At 63.6% G+C, this 11,852-nt stretch overlaps 2 non-coding genes across 2 annotated transcripts in view; both read right to left on the bottom strand.

The window, feature by feature from the left end:
* Positions 1 to 33, bottom strand: part of LOC131871546 (5S ribosomal RNA) — a 119-nt gene extending 86 nt beyond the window's left edge. The window contains exon 1 of the ribosomal RNA XR_009369761.1: positions 1 to 33. This exon is cut by the window's left edge and continues 86 nt beyond it. This is a non-coding gene — a ribosomal RNA (5S ribosomal RNA).
* A 5,915-nt stretch (positions 34 to 5,948) lies between these two features.
* On the bottom strand, positions 5,949 to 6,067 carry LOC131871547 (5S ribosomal RNA). Its single transcript, XR_009369762.1, has one exon. It is a non-coding gene; the product is annotated as a 5S ribosomal RNA (ribosomal RNA).
* Positions 6,068 to 11,852: the final 5,785 nt, after the last annotated feature.

The following is an 11,852-nucleotide window of genomic DNA, read 5'->3' on the forward strand; positions in this document are numbered from 1 at the left end:
ATCCGGTGCACTAACGCTGGTATGATCGCACCCGTTATGAGCTTGTCGCAGTGTGTACTTAGCAAACCGCGACCCACGTGCGAATCCACCCCGGCCACCCACCCCCGTCGAGGTGCACACCCTCCCTCGCGAAGTGCGCCCCGTTCGCCAAGTGTGAGCCCTGCCCGGGTGCGCGCACCTTGCTAGGGCGTCGGGTGTGCACCCGGCCCGGCCTACGTGCGTGCACCTGGACGGGGCGTCGTGTGCGTGCAGTGTCCCGTCTGCAACGCGGTGCCCACACACCACCTCGGGCGCAACGACCTGCGCTCACATGTGGGCCGAGTGCACCTTGGTGCATGTTCGGGGCGCCTCGGGTGCACGCTCGATCTTGCCCCGGTGCACCAAGGCGCTCGGTTTGCCCCGGGTGCGCACTTGGTGCAAGGTGGGCACCCAAAATAGGGATCAAGCACCAAAACACAAGTTTCGGGATGCAAAATGGGACCCAAGGACCACAAATGCGTTCCAAGACCCATGATGGGTCCACGAGAACAAAAATGTGTTTCGAGACTTAATAAACAAATATTGGGTTTTAGGAGAAGAAACATGCTCTGATGCCCAAAACGAGAATCGACCCCGAAAAGGCCACAGGCCAAAAGTGGGATGCGAGACAAAAAAAAATGGGACCCGAGGACCAAAATTGGGTTCCCAGGTCGAAGACAGGGCAACCGGACAAGAAACGACCTCTAAGGCTCGAAATGAGTCCCGACGACTAAAACTTGACAAGAAGCACCCATCAGGCACCCAACTCGACACCCATGGGATGCCGACCCACCCGGGCTTCCACCTAGCACACCTTGGCACCCACCCACCCTCGCACCCAACCTCGCACCCAACTTAGCACCTTTGAACCCACATTGGCACTCACCCTGACCCTGGCACCTTGGAACCCACATTGGCACTCACCTTGACCCTGGCACCCACCTTTGCACTCACCTTGGGACCCACCCTGGCTCCCACCTCGGCACCCACCCAGACACCCACCTTGGTTCCTTGGCACCCACCTTGGATCCTTGGCACCCACCCCGACACCCACCTTGGCACGCAACTTGGCTACTTGCCACCCACCTTGGCTCCTTGACGCCCACCCCGACAACCACCCCGTGACCTACCCTGGCTAGGGTTGGTGCACACCCACCCTGGTGCCCACCTTGGCACCCACCCCATGACCCACCTTGGCACGCACCTTAGTACCCACCCCGTTACCCACCCTAGGACCCACCCCGTGACCCACCTTGGCCAGGGTGGGTGCCTTGGTGCGCACAACTTGCCTGGGCTGCACACCAGGGCGGGCTCAAGATGGCACCCGCGTTCCGTTTTTTTCACTATCTTTCAAAACGGAAATTTTAAAATCTCGTTTTTTTTTTTTTTTTGCCTTTTCTGGAAATTAGTGAAGGCAGCGCATCAAAGGTGCGCAATGCTGGTGCGAACCCGGGAGCGCTCCGATGTGTGCTCCAAGGTGCGGCGTGCACGAAGTCCGAGCCCGGCTTGCCCCGGGTGCGCACCTCGCGTGCACCTTCGCCGGGGTGAGCACCTTGGCTGGGTTGCGCGCCCTGGTGCGCACCAAGGAGCGCTCTGAAGTGTGCTCCAAGGTGCGGCGTGCACGAAGTCGGAGCTCGGTTTGCCCCGGGTGTGCACCTCGGGTGCGCACCTCGCGTGCACCTTCGCTGCGGTGGGCACCTTGGCTGGGTTGCGCGCCTTGGTGGGCACCATGCAGTGCACGAAGTCGGAGCCCGGTTTGCCCCGGGCGCGCACCTCCGCCAGGGTGGGCACCTTGGTGCGCACAACTTGCCTGGGCTGCGCACCAGGAAGGGCTCAAGATGGCACCCGCGTTCCGTTTTTTTCACTATCTTTCAGAACGGAAATTTTAAAATATCGTTTTTTTTTGCCTTTTCTGGAAATTAGTGAAGGCAGCGCATCAAAGGTGCGCAACGCTGGTGCGAACCTGGGAGCGCTCCGATGTGTGCTCCAAGGTGCGGCGTGCACGAAGTCGGAGCCCGGTTTGCCCCGGGTGCGCCCTGGTGGGCACCATGGTGCGCACCAAGGAGCGCTCCGAAGTGTGCTCCAAGGTGCGGCCTGCACGAAGTCGGAGCCCGGTTTGCCCCGGGCGTGCACCGCGGGTGGGCACCTTGGTGCGCATGCCTTGCCTGGGCTGCGCACCAGGGCGGGCTCAAGATGGCACCCGCGTTCCGTTTTTTTCACTATCTTTCAAAACGGAAATTTTAAAATCTCATTTTTTTTTGCCTTTTCTGGAAATTAGTGAAGGCAGCGCATCAAAGGTGCGCACCTCGCTGCCCACCACGGTGCGCAACGCCGGTGGGCACCCGGGAGTGCTTCGAAGTGTGCTCCAAGGTGCTGCGTGCACGTTGTCGGAGCCCGGTTTGCCCCGGGTGCGCACCTCGCGTGCACCTTCGTCGGGGTGGGCACCTTGGCTGGGTTTGCCCCGGCTGCGCTCCGAAGCGGGGTTATTGGAGCGCCGCCTCTTTTTTTGTCGGAGCGTTTGGTGGGGTTTCTCGCATTGGCTCTTCCCAGGCCCGGTTGCCACCCTGGCGCGCACGAAGTCGGAAGTAGGGTTAATTGCCCGGGTGCGCACCTTTGCCAGGGTGGGCACCTTACCTGGGCTGTGCACCAGGGCGGGCTCAAGATGGCACCCGCGTTCCGTTTTTTTCACTATCTTTCAAAACGGAAATTTTAAAATCTCCTCTTTTTTTTGCCTTTTCTGGAAATTAGTGAAGGCAGCGCATCAAAGGTGCGCACCTCGCTGCCCACCTTGGTGTGCTCTGAGGTGCGCACCCGGGAGCGCTACGAAGTGTGCTCCAAGGTGCGGCGTGCACGTTGTCGGAGCCCGGTTTGCCCCGGGTGCGCACCTCGCCTGCACCTTGGCCGGGGTGGGCACCCTGGCTGGGTTTGCCCAGGGTGCGCTCCGAAGCGGGGTTACTGGAGCGCCCCCTCTTTTTTTGTCAGAGCGTTTGGTGGGGTTTCTCGCATTGGCTCTTCCCAGGCCCGGTTGTTGGGTGCGCTCCCACCCTGGCGCGCGCGAAGTTGGAAGTTGGGTTAATTGCCCGGGCGCGCACCTTCGCCAGGGTGGGCACCTTGGTGCGCACACCTTGGCTGGGCTGCGCACCAGGGCGGGCTCAAGATGGCACCAGCATTCCCTTTTTCTCACTATCTTTCAAAACGGAAATTTTAAAATCTCGTTTTTTTTTGCCTTTTATGGAAATTAGTGAAGGCATCGCATCAAAGGTGCGCACCTCGCTGCCCACCTTGGTGTGCTCCGAGGTGCCCACCACGGTGCGCTCCGAGGTGCCCACCACGGTGCGCAACGCCGGTGCGAACCCGGGAGCGCCCCGATGTGTGCTCCAAGGTGCGGCGTGCACGAAGCCGGACCCCGGTTTGCCCCGGGTGCGCACCTCGCGTGCACCTTGGTGCGCACACCTTGGCTGGGTTGCGCGGCCTGGTGGGCACCATGGTGCGCACCAAGGAGCGCTCCGAAGTGTGCTCCAAGGTGCGGCGTGCACGAAGTCCTAGCCCGGTTTGCCCCGGGTGCGCACCTTCGCCGCGGTGGGCACCATGGCGTGCACGAAGTCGGAGCCCGGTTTGCCCCGGGTGCGCACCTCGCGTGCACCTTCGCCGGGGTGGGCACCTCGGCTGGGTTGCGCGCCCTGGTGCGCACCAAGGAGCGCTCCGAAGTGTGCTCCAAGGTGCGGCGTGCACGAAGTCGGAGCCCGGTTTGCCCCGGGTGCGCACCTTCGCCGCGGTGGGCACCCTGGTGCGCACCATGGCGTGCACGAAGTCGGAGCCCGGTTTGCCCCGGGTGCGCACCTCGCGTGCACCTTCGGCGGGGTTGCGCGCCCTGGTGCGCACCAAGGAGCGCTCCGAAGTGTGCTCCAAGGTGCGGCGTGCACGAAGTCGGAGCCCGGTTTGCCCCGGGTGCGCACCTCGCGTGCACCTTCGGCGGGGTTGCGCGCCCTGGTGGGCACCATGGTGCGCACCAAGGAGCGCTCCGAAGTGTGCTCCAAGGTGCGGCGTGCACGAAGTCGGAGCCCGGTTTGCCCCGGGTGCGCACCTCGCGTGCACCTTCGCCGCGGTGGGCACCATGGCGTGCACGAAGTCGGAGCCCGGTTTGCCCCGGGTGCGCACCTCGCGTGCACCTTCGCCGGGGTGGGCACCTCGGCTGGGTTGCGCGCCCTGGTGCGCACCAAGGAGCGCTCCGAAGTGTGCTCCAAGGTGCGGCGTGCACGAAGTCGGAGCCCGGTTTGCCCCGGGTGCGCACCTCGCGTGCACCTTCGCCGCGGTGGGCACCATGGCGTGCACGAAGTCGGAGCCCGGTTTGCCCCGGGTGCGCACCCCGCGTGCACCTTCGCCGGGGTGGGCACCTCGGCTGGGTTGCGCGCCCTGGTGCGCACCAAGGAGCGCTCCGAAGTGTGCTCCAAGGTGCGGCGTGCACGAAGTCGGAGCCCGGTTTGCCCCGGGTGCGCACCTCGCGTGCACCTTCGCCGCGGTGGGCACCTTGGCTGGGTTGGGCACCATTGAGCGCTCCGAAGTGTGCTCCAAGGTGCGCACCATGGCCCTCCAAGGTGCGCAGCATGGCGTGCACGAAGTCGGAGCCCGGTTTGCCCCGGGTGCGCACCTCGCGTGCACCTTCGCCAGGGTGGGCACCTCGGTGCGCACACCTTCTCAATGTTTTCTTGCCTTTTCTGGAAATTGGTGAAGGCAGCGCATCAAAGGTGCGCACCTCGGTGTGCTCCGAGGTGCGAACCCGAGAGCGCTCCGAGGTGCCCACGAAGTCGAAAGTCGGGTTAATTGCATTGTTTTCCCCGGGTGCGCTCCGAGGTGCGCAACATCGGTGCGCACCAAGGAGGGCTCCGAAGTGTGCTCCAAGGTGCGCACGATTCGGAGCTCGGTTTGCCCGGGGTGCGCACACCTTGGCTGGGTTGCGCACCCTTTGTGCGCTCCAAGGTGCGCACGAAGTCGGAGCTCGGTTTGCCCCGGGTGCGCACCTTCGCCAGGGTGCGCACCTTGATGCGCACGCCTTGGCTGGGCTGCGCACCTTGGTGGGCGCCATGGTGCGCACCTTTCGTGCGCTCCAAGGTGCGCACGAAGTCGGAGCTCGGTTTGCCCCGGGTGCGCACCTTGGTGGGCGCCATGGTGCACTCCGAGGTGCCCAAGATTGGTGCGCACCAAGGAGCGCTCCGAAGTGCGCTCCAAGGTGCGCAGGTGCGCGCGAAGTCGAAAGTTGGGTTAATTGTCCGGTTTGCCTCGGGTGCGCACCTTGCGTGCACCTTCGCCAGGGTGGGCGCCTTGGTGCGCACACCTTGGCTGGGCTGCGCACCCGGGCGCGCACACCTTGGCACCCGCGTTTCCTTCATTTTAAATTTTTTTTTTTTACAATCTCTCAAGTGGGAAATTCTATAATCTCAACTTTTTTTGCCTTTTCAGGAAACTTTTGAATGGAGCGCATCATTGGTGCGCTCCGAAGTGTGCTCCAAGGTGCGCACCTCTGGTGTGCTCCAAAGCTCTCTCCAGCTGCGTGCACCTGCCCCGGCCGCGCACCCGGCCCCGCCCAGCTTCGCTCACCTGTCCCGGGCGTCTGGTGCGGAACCTTAGAGTAAGAAACATCACCGTGCACCTTGGCCAACGTGCGCGACTCGACCGAGCGCGCACTGGCCGAGGTGCACACCGATTTCACCTGGGTGCGCGCGCAGCACCTCGGGCGCACCGGGGTGCGCGCACAACGCCCGGGTTGCACCGTGGCCTGTGTGCTCGGGGCGCCTCGGGTGCGCGCTCGGTGTCGCCCCCGCGCGCGCGGTAGTGCGGGCAGCGCACCCCGGCCCGGCCCGGCCCCGACGAGAACGCAAACGGGCAAAAGGTTTATTCAAATAGCATTGCGACGCCCGGCGAAAAACTAAAAAAGGGTGCAACACCGGGACTTCCCGGGAGGTCACCCATCCCAGTACTACTCCGGCCCAAGCGCGCTTAACTGCGGAGTTCTGATGGGATCCGGTGCACTAACGCTGGTATGATCGCACCCGTTATGAGCTTGTCGCAGTGTGTACTTAGCAAACCGCGACCCACGTGCGAATCCACCCCGGCCACCCACCCCCGTCGAGGTGCACACCCTCCCTCGCGAAGTGCGCCCCGTTCGCCAAGTGTGAGCCCTGCCCGGGTGCGCGCACCTTGCTAGGGCGTCGGGTGTGCACCCGGCCCGGCCTACGTGCGTGCACCTGGACGGGGCGTCGTGTGCGTGCAGTGTCCCGTCTGCAACGCGGTGCCCACACACCACCTCGGGCGCAACGACCTGCGCTCACATGTGGGCCGAGTGCACCTTGGTGCATGTTCGGGGCGCCTCGGGTGCACGCTCGATCTTGCCCCGGTGCACCAAGGCGCTCGGTTTGCCCCGGGTGCGCACTTGGTGCAAGGTGGGCACCCAAAATAGGGATCAAGCACCAAAACACAAGTTTCGGGATGCAAAATGGGACCCAAGGACCACAAATGCGTTCCAAGACCCATGATGGGTCCACGAGAACAAAAATGTGTTCCGAGACTTAATAAACAAATATTGGGTTTTAGGAGAAGAAACATGCTCTGATGCCCAAAACGAGAATCGACCCCGAAAAGGCCACAGGCCAAAAGTGGGATGCGAGACAAAAAAAAATGGGACCCGAGGACCAAAATTGGGTTCCCAGGTCGAAGACAGGGCAACCGGACAAGAAACGACCTCTAAGGCTCGAAATGAGTCCCGACGACTAAAACTTGACAAGAAGCACCCATCAGGCACCCAACTCGACACCCATGGGATGCCGACCCACCCGGGCTTCCACCTAGCACACCTTGGCACCCACCCACCCTCGCACCCAACCTCGCACCCAACTTAGCACCTTTGAACCCACATTGGCACTCACCCTGACCCTGGCACCTTGGAACCCACATTGGCACTCACCTTGACCCTGGCACCCACCTTTGCACTCACCTTGGGACCCACCCTGGCTCCCACCTCGGCACCCACCCAGACACCCACCTTGGTTCCTTGGCACCCACCTTGGATCCTTGGCACCCACCCCGACACCCACCTTGGCACGCAACTTGGCTACTTGCCACCCACCTTGGCTCCTTGACGCCCACCCCGACAACCACCCCGTGACCTACCCTGGCTAGGGTTGGTGCACACCCACCCTGGTGCCCACCTTGGCACCCACCCCATGACCCACCTTGGCACGCACCTTAGTACCCACCCCGTTACCCACCCTAGGACCCACCCCGTGACCCACCTTGGCCAGGGTGGGTGCCTTGGTGCGCACAACTTGCCTGGGCTGCACACCAGGGCGGGCTCAAGATGGCACCCGCGTTCCGTTTTTTTCACTATCTTTCAAAACGGAAATTTTAAAATCTCGTATTTTTTTTTTTTTTGCCTTTTCTGGAAATTAGTGAAGGCAGCGCATCAAAGGTGCGCAATGCTGGTGCGAACCCGGGAGCGCTCCGATGTGTGCTCCAAGGTGCGGCGTGCACGAAGTCCGAGCCCGGCTTGCCCCGGGTGCGCACCTCGCGTGCACCTTCGCCGGGGTGAGCACCTTGGCTGGGTTGCGCGCCCTGGTGCGCACCAAGGAGCGCTCTGAAGTGTGCTCCAAGGTGCGGCGTGCACGAAGTCGGAGCTCGGTTTGCCCCGGGTGTGCACCTCGGGTGCGCACCTCGCGTGCACCTTCGCTGCGGTGGGCACCTTGGCTGGGTTGCGCGCCTTGGTGGGCACCATGCAGTGCACGAAGTCGGAGCCCGGTTTGCCCCGGGCGCGCACCTCCGCCAGGGTGGGCACCTTGGTGCGCACAACTTGCCTGGGCTGCGCACCAGGAAGGGCTCAAGATGGCACCCGCGTTCCGTTTTTTTCACTATCTTTCAGAACGGAAATTTTAAAATATCGTTTTTTTTTGCCTTTTCTGGAAATTAGTGAAGGCAGCGCATCAAAGGTGCGCAACGCTGGTGCGAACCTGGGAGCGCTCCGATGTGTGCTCCAAGGTGCGGCGTGCACGAAGTCGGAGCCCGGTTTGCCCCGGGTGCGCCCTGGTGGGCACCATGGTGCGCACCAAGGAGCGCTCCGAAGTGTGCTCCAAGGTGCGGCCTGCACGAAGTCGGAGCCCGGTTTGCCCCGGGTGTGCACCGCGGGTGGGCACCTTGGTGCGCATGCCTTGCCTGGGCTGCGCACCAGGGCGGGCTCAAGATGGCACCCGCGTTCCGTTTTTTTCACTATCTTTCAAAACGGAAATTTTAAAATCTCATTTTTTTTTGCCTTTTCTGGAAATTAGTGAAGGCAGCGCATCAAAGGTGCGCACCTCGCTGCCCACCACGGTGCGCAACGCCGGTGGGCACCCGGGAGTGCTTCGAAGTGTGCTCCAAGGTGCTGCGTGCACGTTGTCGGAGCCCGGTTTGCCCCGGGTGCGCACCTCGCGTGCACCTTCGTCGGGGTGGGCACCTTGGCTGGGTTTGCCCCGACTGCGCTCCGAAGCGGGGTTATTGGAGCGCCGCCTCTTTTTTTGTCGGAGCGTTTGGTGGGGTTTCTCGCATTGGCTCTTCCCAGGCCCGGTTGCCACCCTGGCGCGCACGAAGTCGGAAGTAGGGTTAATTGCCCGGGTGCGCACCTTTGCCAGGGTGGGCACCTTACCTGGGCTGTGCACCAGGGCGGGCTCAAGATGGCACCCGCGTTCCGTTTTTTTCACTATCTTTCAAAACGGAAATTTTAAAATCTCCTCTTTTTTTTGCCTTTTCTGGAAATTAGTGAAGGCAGCGCATCAAAGGTGCGCACCTCGCTGCCCACCTTGGTGTGCTCTGAGGTGCGCACCCGGGAGCGCTACGAAGTGTGCTCCAAGGTGCGGCGTGCACGTTGTCGGAGCCCGGTTTGCCCCGGGTGCGCACCTCGCCTGCACCTTGGCCGGGGTGGGCACCCTGGCTGGGTTTGCCCAGGGTGCGCTCCGAAGCGGGGTTACTGGAGCGCCCCCTCTTTTTTTGTCAGAGCGTTTGGTGGGGTTTCTCGCATTGGCTCTTCCCAGGCCCGGTTGTTGGGTGCGCTCCCACCCTGGCGCGCGCGAAGTTGGAAGTTGGGTTAATTGCCCGGGCGCGCACCTTCGCCAGGGTGGGCACCTTGGTGCGCACACCTTGGCTGGGCTGCGCACCAGGGCGGGCTCAAGATGGCACCAGCATTCCCTTTTTCTCACTATCTTTCAAAACGGAAATTTTAAAATCTCGTTTTTTTTTGCCTTTTATGGAAATTAGTGAAGGCATCGCATCAAAGGTGCGCACCTCGCTGCCCACCTTGGTGTGCTCCGAGGTGCCCACCACGGTGCGCTCCGAGGTGCCCACCACGGTGCGCAACGCCGGTGCGAACCCGGGAGCGCCCCGATGTGTGCTCCAAGGTGCGGCGTGCACGAAGCCGGACCCCGGTTTGCCCCGGGTGCGCACCTCGCGTGCACCTTGGTGCGCACACCTTGGCTGGGTTGCGCGGCCTGGTGGGCACCATGGTGCGCACCAAGGAGCGCTCCGAAGTGTGCTCCAAGGTGCGGCGTGCACGAAGTCCTAGCCCGGTTTGCCCCGGGTGCGCACCTTCGCCGCGGTGGGCACCATGGCGTGCACGAAGTCGGAGCCCGGTTTGCCCCGGGTGCGCACCTCGCGTGCACCTTCGCCGGGGTGGGCACCTCGGCTGGGTTGCGCGCCCTGGTGCGCACCAAGGAGCGCTCCGAAGTGTGCTCCAAGGTGCGGCGTGCACGAAGTCGGAGCCCGGTTTGCCCCGGGTGCGCACCTTCGCCGCGGTGGGCACCCTGGTGCGCACCATGGCGTGCACGAAGTCGGAGCCCGGTTTGCCCCGGGTGCGCACCTCGCGTGCACCTTCGGCGGGGTTGCGCGCCCTGGTGCGCACCAAGGAGCGCTCCGAAGTGTGCTCCAAGGTGCGGCGTGCACGAAGTCGGAGCCCGGTTTGCCCCGGGTGCGCACCTCGCGTGCACCTTCGGCGGGGTTGCGCGCCCTGGTGGGCACCATGGTGCGCACCAAGGAGCGCTCCGAAGTGTGCTCCAAGGTGCGGCGTGCACGAAGTCGGAGCCCGGTTTGCCCCGGGTGCGCACCTCGCGTGCACCTTCGCCGCGGTGGGCACCATGGCGTGCACGAAGTCGGAGCCCGGTTTGCCCCGGGTGCGCACCTCGCGTGCACCTTCGCCGGGGTGGGCACCTCGGCTGGGTTGCGCGCCCTGGTGCGCACCAAGGAGCGCTCCGAAGTGTGCTCCAAGGTGCGGCGTGCACGAAGTCGGAGCCCGGTTTGCCCCGGGTGCGCACCTCGCGTGCACCTTCGCCGCGGTGGGCACCATGGCGTGCACGAAGTCGGAGCCCGGTTTGCCCCGGGTGCGCACCCCGCGTGCACCTTCGCCGGGGTGGGCACCTCGGCTGGGTTGCGCGCCCTGGTGCGCACCAAGGAGCGCTCCGAAGTGTGCTCCAAGGTGCGGCGTGCACGAAGTCGGAGCCCGGTTTGCCCCGGGTGCGCACCTCGCGTGCACCTTCGCCGCGGTGGGCACCTTGGCTGGGTTGGGCACCATTGAGCGCTCCGAAGTGTGCTCCAAGGTGCGCACCATGGCCCTCCAAGGTGCGCAGCATGGCGTGCACGAAGTCGGAGCCCGGTTTGCCCCGGGTGCGCACCTCGCGTGCACCTTCGCCAGGGTGGGCACCTCGGTGCGCACACCTTCTCAATGTTTTCTTGCCTTTTCTGGAAATTGGTGAAGGCAGCGCATCAAAGGTGCGCACCTCGGTGTGCTCCGAGGTGCGAACCCGAGAGCGCTCCGAGGTGCCCACGAAGTCGAAAGTCGGGTTAATTGCATTGTTTTCCCCGGGTGCGCTCCGAGGTGCGCAACATCGGTGCGCACCAAGGAGGGCTCCGAAGTGTGCTCCAAGGTGCGCACGATTCGGAGCTCGGTTTGCCCGGGGTGCGCACACCTTGGCTGGGTTGCGCACCCTTTGTGCGCTCCAAGGTGCGCACGAAGTCGGAGCTCGGTTTGCCCCGGGTGCGCACCTTCGCCAGGGTGCGCACCTTGATGCGCACGCCTTGGCTGGGCTGCGCACCTTGGTGGGCGCCATGGTGCGCACCTTTCGTGCGCTCCAAGGTGCGCACGAAGTCGGAGCTCGGTTTGCCCCGGGTGCGCACCTTGGTGGGCGCCATGGTGCACTCCGAGGTGCCCAAGATTGGTGCGCACCAAGGAGCGCTCCGAAGTGCGCTCCAAGGTGCGCAGGTGCGCGCGAAGTCGAAAGTTGGGTTAATTGTCCGGTTTGCCTCGGGTGCGCACCTTGCGTGCACCTTCGCCAGGGTGGGCGCCTTGGTGCGCACACCTTGGCTGGGCTGCGCACCCGGGCGCGCACACCTTGGCACCCGCGTTTCCTTCATTTTAAATTTTTTTTTTTTACAATCTCTCAAGTGGGAAATTCTATAATCTCAACTTTTTTTGCCTTTTCAGGAAACTTTTGAATGGAGCGCATCATTGGTGCGCTCCGAAGTGTGCTCCAAGGTGCGCACCTCTGGTGTGCTCCAAAGCTCTCTCCAGCTGCGTGCACCTGCCCCGGCCGCGCACCCGGCCCCGCCCAGCTTCGCTCACCTGTCCCGGGCGTCTGGTGCGGAACCTTAGAGTAAGAAACATCACCGTGCACCTTGGCCAACGTGCGCGACTCGACCGAGCGCGCACTGGCCGAGGTGCACACCGATTTCACCTGGGTGCGCGCGCAGCACCTCGGGCGCACCGGGGTGCGCGCACAACGCCCGGGTTGCACCGTGGCCTGTGTGCTCGGGGCGCCTCGGGTGCG

Source organism: Cryptomeria japonica, unplaced genomic scaffold (assembly GCF_030272615.1).
Source record: "Cryptomeria japonica unplaced genomic scaffold, Sugi_1.0 HiC_scaffold_422, whole genome shotgun sequence".
Lineage (NCBI taxonomy): Eukaryota > Viridiplantae > Streptophyta > Pinopsida > Cupressales > Cupressaceae > Cryptomeria > Cryptomeria japonica.